The 18,462-nt window shown below is 35.3% G+C and overlaps 1 long non-coding RNA gene across 2 annotated transcripts in view; it reads right to left on the minus strand.

The window, feature by feature from the left end:
- The window catches only part of LOC136043791 (uncharacterized), a 54,134-nt gene that overhangs the window by 23,315 nt on the left and 12,357 nt on the right, over window positions 1-18,462 (minus strand). Inside the window, exon 2 of one of the 2 annotated variants that reach the window (XR_010621719.1) lies at window positions 2,522-3,494. This is a non-coding gene — a long non-coding RNA (uncharacterized LOC136043791). Of the gene's footprint in view, window positions 1-2,511; window positions 3,495-18,462 lie in introns of both variants that reach the window. The other variant, XR_010621720.1, reaches the window with a different exon arrangement.

The following is an 18,462-nucleotide window of genomic DNA, read 5'->3' on the forward strand; positions in this document are numbered from 1 at the left end:
TTTTGGGCCCAATTTTCAGGTGAACTAATACTTTATTTCTTATTTTTCATTCGAGGTCACATTCGCCCCAGGATTTTCAGATGTAAGTTTTAACCCTTTTGAAAAAAGTGTTTTGGCCCATATTTAGGGGGCTGGTGACCCCAATCTAAATTTTTTCGTACACAGCATCCTCTTGGCCCCGAAACCTAAAGGTGCGAGCTTCAACCCACTCAGAAAAAAGGTTGGCCCCTGTTTGTTTTTTCGTCGATTGGGATCCTTTTAGCCCTAGGGTTTGAGAATATAAGCTCTGAGCTAATGAGAAGAATGGGCCCAAACTAATCTTTTACTAGGGCCCTCTTGACCCCTGTATTTGCGGCTGGAAGTTTGAATCTCATCAGGGCCTACAAGATTTGTTGTCCATTTTTAAACCTCCTAATACTCTGCCATACTGAAAAAAAAATATGGTCCCTTTAGTCGAAGCATCCGTTCTTGAGAGTTTTATGCTGATCGGGTAAAAGAAAGTTATTGCCCCTTTTTTAGGCTGCAATTTTAAATGGGCTTTTGCTCCGAAAATGAAGCTTTCCGTGTATATTAGATTACAGCAGGTGAACGAGCATTATTTTTTTTTGCAAATCAGGATTCTCCTGACCCAACAACTTTAATATGCAAGTTTATAGCTAATCAAACAAAAAAACAAATATTTTTTGTACAAGTGTTTGGGGGGCTACATCCAAACCTAATTTTTGTTAGTGCATTGGTGTTCCCGCAGCCCAGAAATTTACAGGTATTAAGTTTCGATCCGTTCGGAAGAAATAGTTTTTCGCCCTTTTTCGAGGCAGCCACTCTTTTTCTCTTTTCTCCTGTTTATTGAGGTCCTCTTGATCCTAGGACTTAAGGACACCAGCTTCGAGCCGGGCGGGTAAAAAAGTTTTGGGGTCCATTTTTAGGGAGTCGTAAATAATTTCTGAGACCACAATCATGGTAAAACGTAAAATCGCAAAGAAAGGAAAAAAACGAGGACAATAAACAGCCAGTGAAAAGAAAAATTATGCAAATATTTCGGTCAAGACCTCCGCTTGACCGTCCTCAATGCAGAATAAAACTGATAAAATATAAAAAATCAAATCTTAAAACAAAACATAAAACTAAAATATGATGACCCTTTCTTAGTAACGGTGAAAGGGTAATTCTTTTCACTGGCTGTTTATTGTCCTCCTTTTCTTCCTTTCTTTGCGATTTTATGTTTTATTAGGGAGTCATGCCGCCAATTTTTTTTATACTAGGTTCCTTTTAGCCCAGGACTAAAAGATGTAAGTCTCAAATTGGACAGGGACAAAATATTTTTGGCCCATTTTTGAGGCCCCTAGTAACCTTCCGTCTCTCAAAAAAAACGTTCTCTCGGCCCTTGTCTCCGGGGAAGGGGTTGGAGGCAAGAAAGGGAATGGTTTTAAAAAAGCATCTTAAATCGAATATATCTACTTTGATTTATATATATATATATATATATATATATATATATATATATATATATATATATATATATATATATATATATATATATATATATATATATATATATATATATATATATATATTGGTCCATGCATTAACCATCTATGTATCGAGTTTGGGACGCTTGTAAAATTCTTTTCTTCTTTAAAGAAAAACGTTGACTTGTTTGCTTCATAGTCGGAATTCTGAAGGTTTGGCAGACGTGTTTTCTTTTACTGATAACAATTCGTGGTTTCATAAAAAGTTTTCTTTTTTAGAGACAGAGAGATAAAGGTCTGATTTCTCGACTGATTCATGAGAATATAAGTTTTATTAACTTTGGAGATACCAGTTAGAAGCAATATGGATTAGGAAATACATTGAAAGGGGCTTTGAATCAGTGTCAAAGGGAAATTTAGCCTCATTATGCAAAAAAAAAGTCGGATTTGATAAAAAAAATAAACTTTTTTATCGAAATGTCTGAACTTTATGCCTCTTTAGAAAAACTTTCTGATAACGCTAACGCCAATAACGATAACCTAGGGACAAGGCCATATCCAGGGGGTTACTGGTTTGAAATTTTTAGAGTCTAGTAAGTTCTTTTCCAGAGAGTATAACTGTATCCAAAATTACCGTACTTAGTCTGTTTTAATGATGCTACATAGTCAATATGAATTAATAAAACTAATTTATGATAGATTAATAAGTCAGTTCATAAAACTAATATTAGAAAAACATAAAACTACGCCTAAATTTAAATCAGGGCCTGAGCGAATTGCTATGTTAACAGTCTTATTTGCGTTGCGGGTCTTTTCTCTCAAAAATGGATAAAAAGACACTCGTCCTAAAATGACCCTCAAGGTCCTCATCTGTCAACAAACCTGTCATTTTCTACAAACAACTACAATATTCCTTTACTGACAGTGACATTTGTAACCATGACAATATTATTACTTAAATATTACCCTTAATAAATAAAAATTGCCAGACTGCTCAATTTTCAGGTTTTTCAGCAAGACAGACATAATATAAAATGCTTACTTATGCAGACCTTTTATGTTTTTTTCTGAGAATTAATAGCAGTTATGAACACTTGCAAAAAACAACAACATATTGTTGGACTATTTAATGGCTCAGCAAAAAAGATCATAAACTTTTGATTGCTCCATTTTATGATGTTCATTGGAATAAAATTTTCCTTCTGTATAATACCCTATTATTATTAGTCGTATCCTGCTAAACTTTTTTTTGCAAATTGTGATGGTAGAAAGGACCCTTGGTGTAATAAAATTAAGAAAGGTTGCGTGACAAAGTATATGATGAAGAGAGGAACCATACTGTTCCTCTCTCGGCTCGGTTTAGACGTAATATGTGCATTGTTTTCGAAGTAAAGCATTTAAAAAAGGGGTAGCACTCAAAACGATTCCCGTAAAAGTTCTCAAATCTTCTGATGGTGAGCATAAGCAAGGAGATATTTAGTGCTGGAGAACGAGCTTTTCTGTTCATCTATGGGCACAGGAGCACAGCAGAAATATTTAACAGTAGCGAATATTTAACAGAAATAGAAAACATCATAGCGCGCGGAAAGGGAAGACTCCCTTTTCGTCACAGCAATAGTTTCAGTTTCTACCACAGCATAAATGTTAGAGAGGTGGAGTCATGAAGAAAGGTGTTCGACTAATGTGTCCCAAAAATCTTGAATGGAGAGTATCGGAAATTTTGCTACTGTTTGATGTTTTTGATATTCACAGGAGTGACAAAGACAAAGTCAACCCGCTATCATGTTCTCCCAAAGAAGGTTTCAACATCCTCAAAATTTGCGCATCCACGAGACTTACCTCATGCATGAATATCTGTGAAATTTTACTCGTTGCCCACGCACCGCTGGGTCTAAAATTAGGAGTGGGAACAGTGGTCATTACCCCATTAGGTGGGGATTCGGTTGCAAATGAGAATGGCCTCGGCTCCTGTGATACTGATTTATCCCCTTCTCCATTACTGCTTCTGATAGTTCCAAAGTGCTCCTGGAAGTAAGAAAGCTGCAACTCAAAGTAAGGTTCGCATAAAAAGTCGATTCTTCATTGCTTTATAACTTAGAAATTGTACAAAAGAACATCCTGACGTTTCTTTTAAAAAGAGTTCATTCTATAATAAACAAGGTGATCTTGACAGAGGCTCTTGCTCGACCATCTCAGATTTTTTTCAAATTTTATGTGTATGTGGGTCTATATTTTATTGCACTATTAAAATACATCATTACAGAACAGAAGGATGTCCAAAATACACAATTTGAGTAGAATGAAAAATAAGTTATTGGAACGATAATTCTAAAAATAGTGTCCAAATTTTACACACCATTTTAGTCCTAAGTTCTATAGATTATGACTAGAAATTTGATTCAGCTGATAGAAAAGCTGTAGTGAAGGTCATTACCTTCTATAGTGTACCAGATATATACCTTCAAGGGATTAGTGCTGTGCACGCGAATAATAATACAGCTTAGGGGCTACGTTGAGGAATCCGAAGTTGATCACGGTTGTGTTTTATCGGTTGTTTCTTATGGATCTTGTCCTAACGATTAGTGCTGTGTGCACGTACAATGTGACAGCGTAGGTGATAAGGTGTTGAGTTCGAAGTTGAGCACGGTTGTGTTTTATCGGTTGCTCTTACGGATGTTATCCTAAGGAACACAGTAAAGTTTACGGGAGAAGATTATGCAATGTATTGAATTATATCATGTTAAACATAATATGTTAAAAATATATTAAAAATATACAATGGATTTTAAATATAATCTATTCAATATATAAAATAATATATTAGATTAAATATGCAATTTAAGCTATGATTTTTTTATCGATACTAGCGCCATTTTCTACTCTAATCGCACTCTTTGGTCTAGGTAGTGTTAGTGGAAATGATGGTATGTGGAGTGGAGATGTAAAAAGTAGAATAGCCAAGGCAACATGCGAAGAATGGGGAAGTAAGCATAAGATTATGATGCTACAAGCCACGTTAATGATTGTTGTCAAGCGTATTAATGCATAAATGCTCCAATTATGAGGGTATGGTTAATGTTTTCTAAAGCTATTGCCTGGTGATATGTTTCGTGCTCATTTGAATAATTATATATTAATAAAATGCGCTCAAAATGTGGCTCGATCCAAATTTTGTTGGACTATAGTGAAAGAAAGTATAAAAGAGCTAGGCCAAGTCTAAAGGATGAAAGACGATAAGACAATTTGGCTTGTTGGAGAAGAAAAAATTAGCCCTAGAGGATTTAGCAGGAGTAGAAACTTTATGTGAGAGACTAAAGGTTGAAACTCATAATAAAACAGGGGTGCGTATCAATCAATCACTATCTTTATTGCCCCAAAAAAAAACAAAAAAACAAGGGTTCAGTATGGAGTAGATGAGAAGACAAAAAAAGAAGAAGACACTCACAAAAAAATATATATTTCTATATAGAATATATTTCTATATTTCTATATAGAAATATAGATTCAAATATTTCTACTAGCATAGCAGGATAGAGCCTGTTTGTTCTATTAAGCTTAGAAAAATAAAGACTGCGACGCTGCTCAGTTAACCCTTAGGCTAACACTAGTCTTTTGTTTCTAGCCCATAGGGGTATACACAAGAAAATTTTGCGAAACGAACATATACGGATCCAATAGTCTTTTATCGGTAGCCGTAAACACATTCCAAAATGGAGTCAATGCGAGGACATGAGGCATCGCAAAAGCGTTGTACACACGGACAAGAACACGCCTGCTGTAGCTAGTTGACTGAACTGCTGTAGCTAGTTGACTGAACTGCTGTAGCTAGTTATGTAGCTCCGATGTTCTTATATGGATCAAAGTTGTCAAAAGTAGTTATTGCAGTGTGTATAGTTGATAGGGAATTAGTGTTAGCCTAGATTCGAATGTTACTTATTTGGAGTGGGCCAAGATCGAACTTGAGACCATCAGTACTTAATAGGGTAGAATTTTATCCTAACGAAATACAACACGCAAAACGAAAGCTTTGGCAAAATGCAGAAAAATCAATTCCAAGCACAGCTACTACTACTACTACTACTAATAACTCACTGCAGCACCAAGCCGCCTGAGGCCAACACAGCTACGCACGCTCCTCCTCCAACCTAATCTATTTAAAGCCTCCCTCTTTACACCCTCCCAGGAAGTTCCCACTTCCTTTAAATCTTTATTTATGACATCCTCCCAACCCAGACAAGGACGACCTGCTTTCCGTGTAGCCCCAGACGGTTGACCAAAAAGGACAATCTTCGGTAATCTGTCATCCTTCATCCGTAGAACGTGGCCTAGCCATCTGAACCTTTCTTTCATTATAGCCCCAGAAATCGGCATTGAACCACACTTTTCGTACAACCTACTGTTTGAAATACGGTCAGTCAGCCGGGTACCCAGAACAATCCGTAGGCAATTTCTCTGGAAAACATCTAGTAAATTTTCATCTGCTTTTCGGAGTGCCCATGCTTCAGAATCATATTTGACCACTGTCATCACTGTAGCTTCCAATATTCTAATCTTGGTTTGTAGACTTATCTTTCTATTCTTCCAAACTTTTTTTAACTGTGAAAAAACACCCTGGGCCTTAGCTATTCTACTTTTAACATCTTCACTGCTCCCACCCTCTTTACTAATAATACTACCAAGGTAACTGAAGCTCCCAACCTGATCAATCTTTTCGTTACCTAATGTCACCTGTTCCTCTTCACTTATTCCTAGCCTTAGTGACTTAGTCTTCTTAACATTAATTTTCAAGCCTGTTTTAGCACCTCTAAAAATTCATTCATTCTGCTCACACTTTCATCTAATATGCTTAAATCATCAGCATAATCTAAGTCCAGGAGCGTTCTTCCTCCCCATTTGATTCCATGGCCTCCAATTGCCTTTCCTGTGCTCCTTAAGACGAAGTCCATCAAAATGATCCATATAAAGGGGGATAGAACACAACCCTGCTTAACGGCAGCAGCATTATTCTCGTACATAGCGCAAATCACTTTAATGTATTTTTCAGGTATCCCATATAACGACAAGACCTTTGTTAACGCTGTTCTATCAACAGAATCGAAAGCTTGCTCATAATCGATATAACTGAGGACCAAAGGTGTTTGACAACGAAGGGACTTCTCAATTATTAACCTAAGAGTGAAAACATGGTCGACACATCCTCTACCTTTTCTAAAACCGCATTGTTCTTCCCTTAAAACTTTGTCTACAGCATGTCTCAGTCTAAAAAGTATCATATTACTCAGTAATTTGCTACCTACAGAGACCAGACTAATGCCTCGATAATTACGACACTCACTCTTGTCACCTTTCTTATACAGTGGTTTAATTAAGGTTTTCCTAAAATCCTTGGGTACTTCCCCTTTTTCAAAAATCATGTTCATAATCTTCAGTAGCTTATTCCTAACGTCAGAGCCACCATATTTAAGAAACTCATTAATCATACTATCAGCACCTGGGGCCTTATTTTTTTAATCCTTTCAGTACTGTCGCTAATTTTTCCTCACTAAACAAATCTTTCTTCACATCCAAGGTATCGCAAACTTTTTCATTTTCATCTATATCTTTTCCTGCAACTGTATCTCGGTTTAGCACATTCTCAAAATGTTCCACCCATCTTTCTTTAACTTTTTCCTTATCGCTAATTGTCGCCCCATTTCTATCTTTAACTGGGACTAGCCCGGATTGGCTACTCCCTTTCAATTTATTAACATGCCAGTATAATATTTTACTATTATGCCGTCTAGCCGCATCTTCCATATCCTCAGCAATTTTATCCATCGCCTCCACTTCACATCTCCTTAGTTCATATTTTAATCCTTTCTCCACTTTCTTTACATTCCTTTTGTTTTCATACGACCTATCACTCAGATAATTCTTATACAAACCCCTCTTACTCTCTATTAAACCTAAAGCTTTTTCACTAATATTCCTAGTTGCAGTCTTAGCACTCTTCCCTAGGACACCATCAGCAACTTCACAAATTGTTTTTCTGAAATTATTCCATCCATCTTCCACATTGTCAAATTTTAAAATCTCAAGCTTAGTACTCAACTGTTCCTGGAATTTTTTTCTCAAATTTTCATCCTGAAGTCTACCAACATCATAACTCTCCGGGAGGGAGTTACCCTTCCGAAATTTCAGCTTTAAATTAACCTTAGAGACAACTAGATGGTGATCTTTACTTTTAACATCAATAACAGCACTCCTATACACCCTAGTATCTTGTATTGATCCTGCTAGTCTTCTGTTTACAATAACATAATCAATAAGGTTTGCTGTCTTACCATCACTTAATACGATGTCAACTTACGGGCCATTTTGTGACCAAACACCGTATTGGTTATAACTAGGTTGTTATACCTACAAAATTGCAAAAGCCTATAGCCATTACTGTTTTCTTTTCCTACACCAAATTTACCTAGGCTAGGATACCATCTATCCCTATTTCTACCAACCTGTGCATTAAAATCTCCTAGGAGAAACACCATATTTCTACCTGGTACCCTGTCTATTTGCTCCTGTAACTGTAAGTAAAATTCATCTGAGTCACTAGTATCTCCATCAGTTGGTTCAATGGGGGCATATACTACTATAACTGATACCCTAAACTTTTTAGTCATAAAATGAGCAATTAGTATTCTATTATTAATACCTTCCCGGCCTAAACAAGACTTAGCAGCTTCCTTATTCATCATGAGCCCTACTCCCTGTCTATGTACCCCATCCTTCCTACCTGAGTAAACAAATTCTATGTCACCTAATTTCATGCTTCCTACCCTTGGGATATGAGTTTCTGAAACTCCTAATAAATCCAATTCAAACCGTCTCAATTCGTCAGTCAAAATGTCGATGCGATATTCATTTTTTAACGTCGTAACATTCCAAGTTCCGGTTTTCATTTTCTTTAAATCTTTGAAATTATTTTGGCCTCAAGAAAAGCAGTGATCCCGGATACCAGTGCAGGATGGGGACCAACATATCTTCTCAAGTCTACACTGAAGCGCTTAAGCCGGCTTAGAACCGGACAGCAAGAAGTCCCTGGGACCTCCAGTAAGTTGGAGGCTTTGTGCAATCCTGGGCCCATCTTGGTCACAACATGGTTTTCAGCACTTGGCGATGCTCTTCTATCAACAAGAGTCAAAATTCTGCACAGACAGTCCCAAGCCTATTACCTCCGACTCATTATATATTCATGCCTACAAACATTATGCTACTACGGGGAGGCAGCCCATAGTAGATAAATTATCTAGGAAGAGGTTTTTCAGCCCGAAAACGCCCATCAAAACAAACCAAGCCCAGAAAAATATCCAATAATCAGAATCCCGTACGAGTGCTGTGTTGTTTACTAGTCTATAATTTCCTCGAGGAGCGCCACTCCTCAAGTGGGAAAAATTGACCAGAAGTTTCCCAGTCTTGCCTAGGTGCCAGTTGGAAACATTAAAACTACAATCATGCTCAAGAACAAAAAAAAAAAGCGTCCTGAGCAACTGTTCATTATCGTAAAGCCAAGAAAATATTTTTTTTTTTTTGTAACATCCTCTTTAAACTTTATTTTGAAAACTTGCGTTGGTCAATTTAAAAAAAGATGCAAGGGACTTGACCCCTTTTGATTTACCTCGGGTGAAACTAAAAGCAACATCAGTAGCCCATTTTGCTTTTGCTAGAAAGGAATAACAGCAAAAACTAATAACACAAGGTACCCTATGTTATAGAGAAATTTTGATTGAAAAAAAAAGAATAAAATAACCACGGGTAGATTCGTTCAATATTCTACTGTAGCATCAAAGAAAATTTATGCTACAATCTCACATCTTGCCTACAAATTACGCAGTAATAGCAAAAAAAATTGTGGGCTAATTTGCATAGCTCTTTTTTTGTCACAACTTATCCGTCCTGAGAAAAATCACATTTTGTAATTAAAATCTACCACGAGCAGAGTTTACGACCCGAACCTTTAGAATATGGAATTTTGATATTACTGCTGCCATTTGCAGGAAAGCCATAAAACTCTTCAAAAATGCTAGGCTCTGAGAAACAATTAAAAAATTGCAATATACAGTGTGTCTGTCTGTAATCCGTTTTGGACCAAACAGGCACGCATAAAGCTTTTGGAATGCACTATTACAACATTCGAGCATAAATTGTAAACGCAAATTTTTGTTATTTTTACTAGCTTAACATTTCTCGTTAAAAATAAATGGGTTTGAAAAAGGCGGAGTTATTTGTCTCTCCAGAAATAACATTGCCTTATCAGGCATTGTTGGCTGCTCAGCATAAGTTTCAGTTTCAAAGGTTAGCCCGGTTTAAAAAACCGTGGGGTAAGTTTGTATCCAGAAGTAAGGAAGAATCTGAATGGTCTACGAAGATCGCAAAATAAACCAATGCAAGCACACTTTTGACATATGGAACTGCAGGGACGCACCTAGGGGGCCTCGGGGCCCCGATCTTCCCACTGAAATCCCAATTTTCGGACTATTTTGTATTTGAATCATCAACGAAAAAGCGTTGGAATATTTTTGAAACTAAATTGTAAACTCATTTTGTTAGCTAGGTTTACTAATTCAAGTAATTTCAACAGTTTTAGTTGTAAGTTGATTTACTGTTTTTTTTGTAGATTTTATTTTAAAGGAGTATGTTTGTGAGTAGTTTTCTTTTTTTTTTTTACGGAAAATATAGTGTGTTTTAAGCAAATATTTGAAATTTTGGAATTCTTCAAATAGACCCTAAGAAACATCAAACTAGTTAAGCATACTGTGTGGTCTTTTTCCAGATGTTCTTGCAGTTGTTAATTTCAAAATACCGACTTGTTTGAAACAAGAGGGGAAACAAAATAAGGTTTTTAAGCTTTCCGTGGGAACAGTTTTTTTGTCTTGCGATTTAAACGAGAAAACCGGTAAAAAAGTGGGTGTTTGGTTGATTAATGTGGATTCATTTTTATATATAGTAAATCATGATGTGTTTGGTCTTCAATCTAAGCGTCTTAACAAAACATAAAATCGCGAAAAAGAGAAAAAACGAGGAGAACAACAGCCATTGAAAAAATTAAAAATTTATGCAAATATTTCGGTCAAGACCTCCGCTTAACCGTCCTCAGTGGAGAATAAAACTGATAAATATAAAGAAAAAATCTTAAAGCAAAACACATATATAAAATAAGATAACCCTTTCAGAGTAACGGTGAAAGGATAACTGGATAAAATACAAGACTAAATGGCATTTCACAATTTCATCTTATGTAAAATACTCGTAAAAGCTAATTGCTTTCCAGGTAAAATCTGTAAAATTATGTCTGTTATACATCTAATTTTTAATGTTCTCCAACTTTCTAAAAATCTGTATATATTTCACATAAGACAATATTTTATAAATAATTGAGATTTGATTTATAACTCCTCAAATTTACCAAGAGTGATATCCCCCTTTGACTGTCTATGTGAAAAACGGAAAGTTTTAGACAGGTACGAAGTGTAACCTTTGTAGGTCCTATTTGACGAAAAATCATTTTGACTTTTTTAATTTCTTTACCTAAGTTTGACAAAGATCTGTTTTGCGTGGTTCTAGGCGTTTGGGGCTGTACATTTGTCTACGGTGTGTCCGAATTCTTGGCATCTTATACACGCTGACATTTGCCAGAAATCTCTTCCAAGATGTCCGTATTTCCAACATTTAGAACAAGTTGGGGGTTGTCGGCAAGGTGTTATCAGAGATTTTATTTGATGGCAAAAGGTTATTTTGTGTATGGATGAAAAAACGATCAGAATTAATAATTTCATCATAAATGGGACTTCCAGTGTCTCTGAAAAGTTTCTCCAGTGTCTCTATTGAGGGCAACCTTTAGGTGAATGTGCTTCTTTATTTCAACTACCTCCCTAAAAACTTGTATGAGACCTTTAATAGGGGCAGTAATGGCGGTACTGTCAAATAAAATAAAATGATTTGGGGTGTCATACACATGTTGAGCCAAGGCGGAACTAAAAGTCTCAGGCTTCTAGCGTAGTAGACCTGTATTCTCAAATTGCTGTTGGGTCCAACCAAGATAAAAACAGCCAAAGCCTCTCCATACTCTGCGGCTATGATTGGGAACTAAAAACAATGTTACCATTTGTGGTCAGTCTCTCTGCCCACCAGTGAAATGAATACGACTGTGTAGCTGCAATTCATGGATAAAGTTCCACTAAAGGAATTTTTTATCTTCTCCAGGGTGGTCGACGTAGGCCAGCAGTGTCATTCGCATAACATATGAGTCTCGTTATTTTGTTCCACGAGGAAAAAAGCTGCTGGAATAGAGCACCTCTGGACTCTGGAGTAATCCGACATACCAGGCACTTCCTTCTAGATAGTTTATCTTATGCTTGCATATCGCTTCGCCTGCCTGTTCGGGGTATTCCATGTTTCTGATGATCAGATTTATAGCCAAAGTTAGCATATCTATGAGAATCCACGCTTCAATTCTATCTAAAAACGAGCCCCCCCCATTAGATATTTTAAAGAACTGATAGAGAAAAGTAAGCAAATCACGTTTAGTTTCCGCAAAATACAAATTTCATGAGACTTGCGGTCCGAATTTAAGACTCGCCGATCCAGTTTCTGTATCTGGCGGTTCTGGTGCCATTTTTGTGGGACTTGTGGTTCAGTATCACGATTCTGCTGCGTTCCATTTTTAAAACTACTGGTAGACTGGTTTTAACCTACTTTCTGGTTTCTAACTGACCTTTTTTAAACGGTATTTAGATACGACCTATCGCTTTTTTCACGTTGAGTTTGTGTTTTAAAGTTCCTACAAAATAGCTATTTCGGCTTATTTTCCCGTTTTTAAGGATTGTTGTCCTTTTTCATGTAATTTTAATTTCTGACACGACACTGGCTAAACATGGCAATAAGAGAATAAGGTCACGGTCGAGATATTTGCATTGATTCCTCGTTTTCACTGGCTGTGAATTTTCTTCGTTTTTCTTGTGCCTTGTGTTTTCTCTAATGTACTCTCCCCTTTTTATGTACTCTTTTCGGTTCGGTCTTTTCACCCTAATTCACCTTTTTATGTACTCTTTTTTGTTCATATCCCGACAATGCGTAGCTTGAAAAGTCAGAGACTACCTCACCTTGTTTTCTGATTTTTATGGAACGTTGTCCTTTTTCTAATAAACAGTTTATATGCTTTTCCACCTGCAGGGCACTTTATAGTCTTGAATTTTCGCTAATCCGTTGTAAAAAGAACACAGAAATAAGTGCAAAAAGCTATGTTTCTGCATATTTGCAAGAAGGGCTTCTATTCCATAATACTATTTCCTAGGATACCTCTGTTTAAAATTACAAAGTTAAAATTCTAAGCTTTTCGATTTGGCGAGAAAGGGTTTCAGTCCTTTAGCAGAACGAAGCCATACAAAAACATTCTTCTTAAATGTTTAGTCTGAAAAAAAGGTAGGTGAAACATGAATAAATCTAGTACTACATGGCGGTTCTGGTTGTTCAAAAGGTGTTAAGTTACATGACACATTTTACAGGAGAATGAACAAATTTAAAATGGCATTTTTGTAAATTTAAAACTACTGTACAAAATTTAAATAAAAATACAAAAATTTAGACTTTGTAAAATTTAAGTTTATAAAAATTTTAAATTTAGAAATCTAGATTAAAATTTTAAATCTAAAAATTGATTATCTAATGAAAAAAAAATTAAATTTGAAATTCAAAAACGGTCTTTTTGATTCGGCGAGTAAGGGCTTTTATCCTTTAGCAGCACGAAGCCATACAAAAACGTTCTTCTTAAATGTTTGGTCTGAAAAAAAGGTGGATGAAACATGAATAAATCTGGCACTACATGGCAGTTGCGGTTATTCAAAAGGTGTTAAGTTACGTAACACATTTTACAGGAAAATGAAAAAATTTTAAATGGTCTTTAGGTTTATTTAAAATTTTAAATTTAAATTAAGAGAAGTTTTAAATTCGTTTTTTTATTAAAAAAATACACTTTGAAATTCGAAAACGGTCTTTTTGATCTGGCGAAGGGCTTCTCCTCGCTTACATATAAATTTTGGGAGGAACAACTGTATAACCACAAAAACATACTCACAAGTAAGTCTGTTGGGTGGCTGATAAAGGAGCTGGAAAATTTAAATTTATAAAAATTTTAGATTTGAAAATTTAGCTTAAAATTTTTTATTTAAAAATGGTCTTCTTGATCTGGCAAGTAAGGGTTTCAGTCCTTTAGCAGAACGAAGCCATACAAAGGACACAGGGAATATAAATGACGACCGGGACACAGGAACACAACTACAACGGGTACGCCGGGGGGCACAGGGGGATATATAAATGACGACCGGGACACAGGGAATGTTCGATTAGCAATCACCATCAATAAAGCTCAAGGGCAATCATTATAATAATGAGGTATAGATCTGAATACGGATTGTTTTTCCCATGGACAATTATATGTTGCATGTTCAAGAGTCGGTAAACCTGACAATCTATTTATATGCACAGACAATGGGACAGCGAAGAATGTTGTATATTCGCAAGTTTTACAAACACACACACATATATATATATATATATATATATATATATATATATATATATATATATATATATATATATATATATATATATATATATATATATATATATATATCACAGGTGGGGCACAGGGACGCAACTATAATGGCGCGTAACTAATATGGCGCGAAAAAAGCTAAAAAAAAAAGACAAAAACCTAAAAAGAAAAAAACTTTAAAAAAAGGAAAAAAATAAAAAAGGTAAAAAACTAAAAAGAAAAAAACACCGGGACACAAATGACGACCGGGACACAGGGAATATAAATGACGACCGGAACACAGGGACACAACTACAACGGGGACACAGGGGGATATATTAATGACGACGGGGACACAGGGAATGTTCGATTAGCAATCACAATCAACAAAGCTCAAGGGCAATCATTAGAATAATGAGGTATAGATCTGAATACGTACAATCTATTTATATGCACAGACAATGGGACAGCGAAGAATGTTGTATATTCGCAAGTTTTACGTAGTTAAAAACATATATTTATCTATCTATATTCACAGGTGGGACACAGGAACACAACTACAATGGCGCGTAACTAATATGGCACGTAACGACTTACGCGCGCGGGGTCTTGGGGGGCACGAAGCGCCCCCACCAACTATTTGTTGGGGTATATATATATATATATATATATATATATATATATATATATATATATATATATATATATATATATATATATATATATATATATATATATATATATATATATACATATATATATATATATATATATATATATATATATATATTTAAATATACTGTTTGTACCTTTGTACCTCTGTTACTCTATTGTACTTCTGTTAGTCTGTACGTGCAATTAAGCGATTTGCTACTTAGAGCCGAGTAACCGGCACTGACACCCCACGTGTTGCTGGGGCGCCCACTTTGGGAATTTTCTCAGAATGCTGCCCTATCTTAAACGTTTTTTTTTTTGGCGAGAGTATCTTGGGATATTTTCGCATAAAGAAAAAACGATTAACATAGGGCAGTATTCTGAGAAAATTCCTTAAGAGCCTTAGTTTTGAAAAACAAATATTTATATATGACATAATTTTTAAATGCATCAGTATTGCCACGACGTCACATATGTTGGAAAAATTCAAGATCATGTACAGAGATGTTTATATTAAATTGCTTAAAGAGCAAAAACTGGTCATTGCAAAAATATTTGTATATATTTTAACAAGGGATTACAACAATTCAAAAACCTTAAAAAAGAAAACCAAAAGTTTGAAGCTTAGTAGATATCGTTGTTAGAAATCGGACTTGCTTTAACAATCAATCATCTCTGAAAAGACTTTAGTATGAAAAGACAGCAAATTATATGCGGTTAGAAGACAAGCGATAATGAGAATCCATATACTGAAGCCTGCTGCGAGCCAACCGCCGTATGAAAAGACAGCAAATTGTCTGCGGTTAGAAGACAAGCGATAATGAGAATCCATATATAGAAGCCTGCCGTGTGCCAAGCGCCAGGGCCCGGCGGCTGGTAATTGCAAAAATATTTTTATATGTTTTAACAAGGAATTACAACAATTCAAAAACTTTAAAAAAGAAAACCGAGAGTTTGAAGTTTAGTAGATATCGTTGTTAGAAATCGGATTTGCTTTAATAATCAAATATATTTGAAAAGACTGTAGTATGAAAAGACAGCAAATTGTCTCAAATTGTCTGCGGTTAGAATACAAGCGACAATAAGAATCCATATATAGAAGCTATATATATATATATATATATATATATATATATATATATATATCTATATATATAAAAATAAGTTGTCTGTCTGTCTGTGGATCTGTGTCGGCTGACGTCATGAAATTAGTTGCCGTCATTTTTGCTTTGACGATGCTTAGTATATTGTAAAACACATTAATTTGGTTAATAATATACCATTTAAAACACCAAAATGAAAATTCTGGAGTAGTCACTCGATGAGAGAGGGTGTCAGAACGGAGAATGAAGGTCCCAGGTTCAAATCCTGGTTAGGCTAAAAAAAGTAAAAAACTAAAAACTAAAAAAAAACTTAAAAAACTAAAACAAGGCAAAAACTACAAAAAAAACTAAAAACTAATAAAAAAAATAAAAAAGCTCAAAAACTAAAAAAAACTATAAAAACTAAAAAACTAAAAACTAAAAAAAAAACCTAAACTAAAAACTAAAAAAACTTAAAAAAAAAGAAAAAAACTGAAAAATAGAAGAGAAAAAGAAAACTAATAAAATTAATAAAAATAAAAAAAATAAAAAAGATAAAAAAGTTCTAAAAGATAAAATAAAAAAGATAAAAAAGTTCTTTTTAGTTCTAAAAGAACTAAAAAAGAAAAAAAAAACTAAAAAAAGGAAAAAAACTGAAAAATAAAGGAGAAAAAGAAAACTAAAAAAATATAAATAAAAATAAAAAAAACTAAAAAGATAAAAACTTCAAAAAAACTAAAAAGAAAAAATAAAAAAACTAAAAAACCTAAAAAAAGGTCAAAACCAATAAAAAAAAAACTAAAAGGAAAAAAGGGAAAAAATTAAAAATTTATTTCATCATATACCAATTCAAAAACGAATGTATACCGGGATGACGACCGGGACACAGGGAATATAAATGACGACCGGGACGCAGGGACACAACTACAACGGTGACGCCGGGGGCACAGGGGGGGACATAAATGACGACGGGGGCACAGGCAATGTTCGATTAGCAATCACCATCAACAAAGCTCAAGGGGCAACAAAGCTCACCATCAAACAAAGACGAACGGGACGCTCAAAGAGAAATTACAGACTGGAACACTGGGACACAAATGACGACCGGGATACTGGGAATATAAATGACGACCGGGACACAGGGAATGTTCAATTAGCAATCACCATCAACAAAGCTCAAGGGCAATCATTAGAATCATGAAGTATAGATTTGAATATGGATTGTTTTTCCCATGGACAATTATATGTTGCATGTTCAAGAGTCGGTAAACCTGACAATCTAAATAAATGACGACACTCAAAGAGAAAGCGACCGGGACAAAAGGAATGTTCGATTAGCAATCAACAAAGCACCGGGACACAGGGAGTATAAATGACGACCAGGACATAAGTAAAAAAAACTAAAAAAACTAAAAAAAAGGTAAAAACTACAAAAAAACTAAAAAGAAAAAAATATATAAAATACGATGGATATATAAATGATGATGGCGACTCAGGGAATGGTCGATTAGCAATCACCATCAACAAAGCTCAAGGGCAATCATTAGAATCATGAGGTATAGATCTGAATACGGATTGTTTTCCCATGGACCATTATATGTTGCATGTTCAAGAGTCGGTAAACCTGACAATCTATTTATATGCACAGACAATGGGACAGCAAAGAATGTTGTATATTCGCAAGTTTTACGTAGTTAAAAACATATATATATATATATATATATATATATATATATATATATATATATATATATATATATATATATATATATATATATATATATATATATATCTATATATATAAAAATAAGTTGTCTGTCTGTCTGTGGATGGATCAGGTGACGTCATGTTTCGGCTGACGTCATGAAATTAGTTGCCGTCATTTTTGCTTTGAAGGTGACGTCATTCAAGTTATATAAGACATATGTTCGCCGTCATGTTTCGGCTGACGTCATGAAATTAGCTGCCATCATTTTTGCTTTGAAGGCGTGACGTCATTCAAGTTATATAAGACGTATGTTCGCGTAGAATTCTATTAATGCTTAAGTTTATAATGACTGATGAAGATGCTCAAAGAGTCTATGCCAGAAAACTTGCTGCTGATAGAGAAAGTCAGAAAAGAAAGCGTGCCGAGGAACTACCAGAGCAACGCGAAAGCAGACTTGCTGCTAAAAGAGAAAGTGAAAAAAGAAAGCATGCCGAGGAACTACCAGAGCAACGCAGAAGCAGACTTGCTGCTAAAAGAGAATGTGAAAAAAGAAGGCGGGCCGAGGAATTACAAGAACAGCAAGAAATCAGGCTTGCTGCTGATAGAGGAAGTAAGAAAAGAAAGCGTGCCGAGGAATTACAAGAACAGCAAGAAATCAGGCTTGCTGCTGATAGAGAAAGTAAGAAAAGAAAGCGTGCCGAGGAATTACAAGAACAGCAAGAAATCAGGCTTGCTGCTGATAGAGAAAGTAAGAAAAGAAAGCGTGCCGAGGAATCAGAGCAATCTGAAAGTTATCGCCTGGCATTCAGGTACAACCCAGTCGATGATTATAGCTTGAGTAGATGTGTTCAAATCGGGACAATGTCTAAAATTTGTCCCTATTGCAAGGCCTTGAAATTCAATGGTGAAACAATGGGAATGTGTTGCGCCTCAGGAAAAGTTAAACTTCCTCTATTGGCTGCACCACCAGAGCCATTGAAG

Source organism: Artemia franciscana, chromosome 2 (genome assembly GCF_032884065.1).
Source record: "Artemia franciscana chromosome 2, ASM3288406v1, whole genome shotgun sequence".
Lineage (NCBI taxonomy): Eukaryota > Metazoa > Arthropoda > Branchiopoda > Anostraca > Artemiidae > Artemia > Artemia franciscana.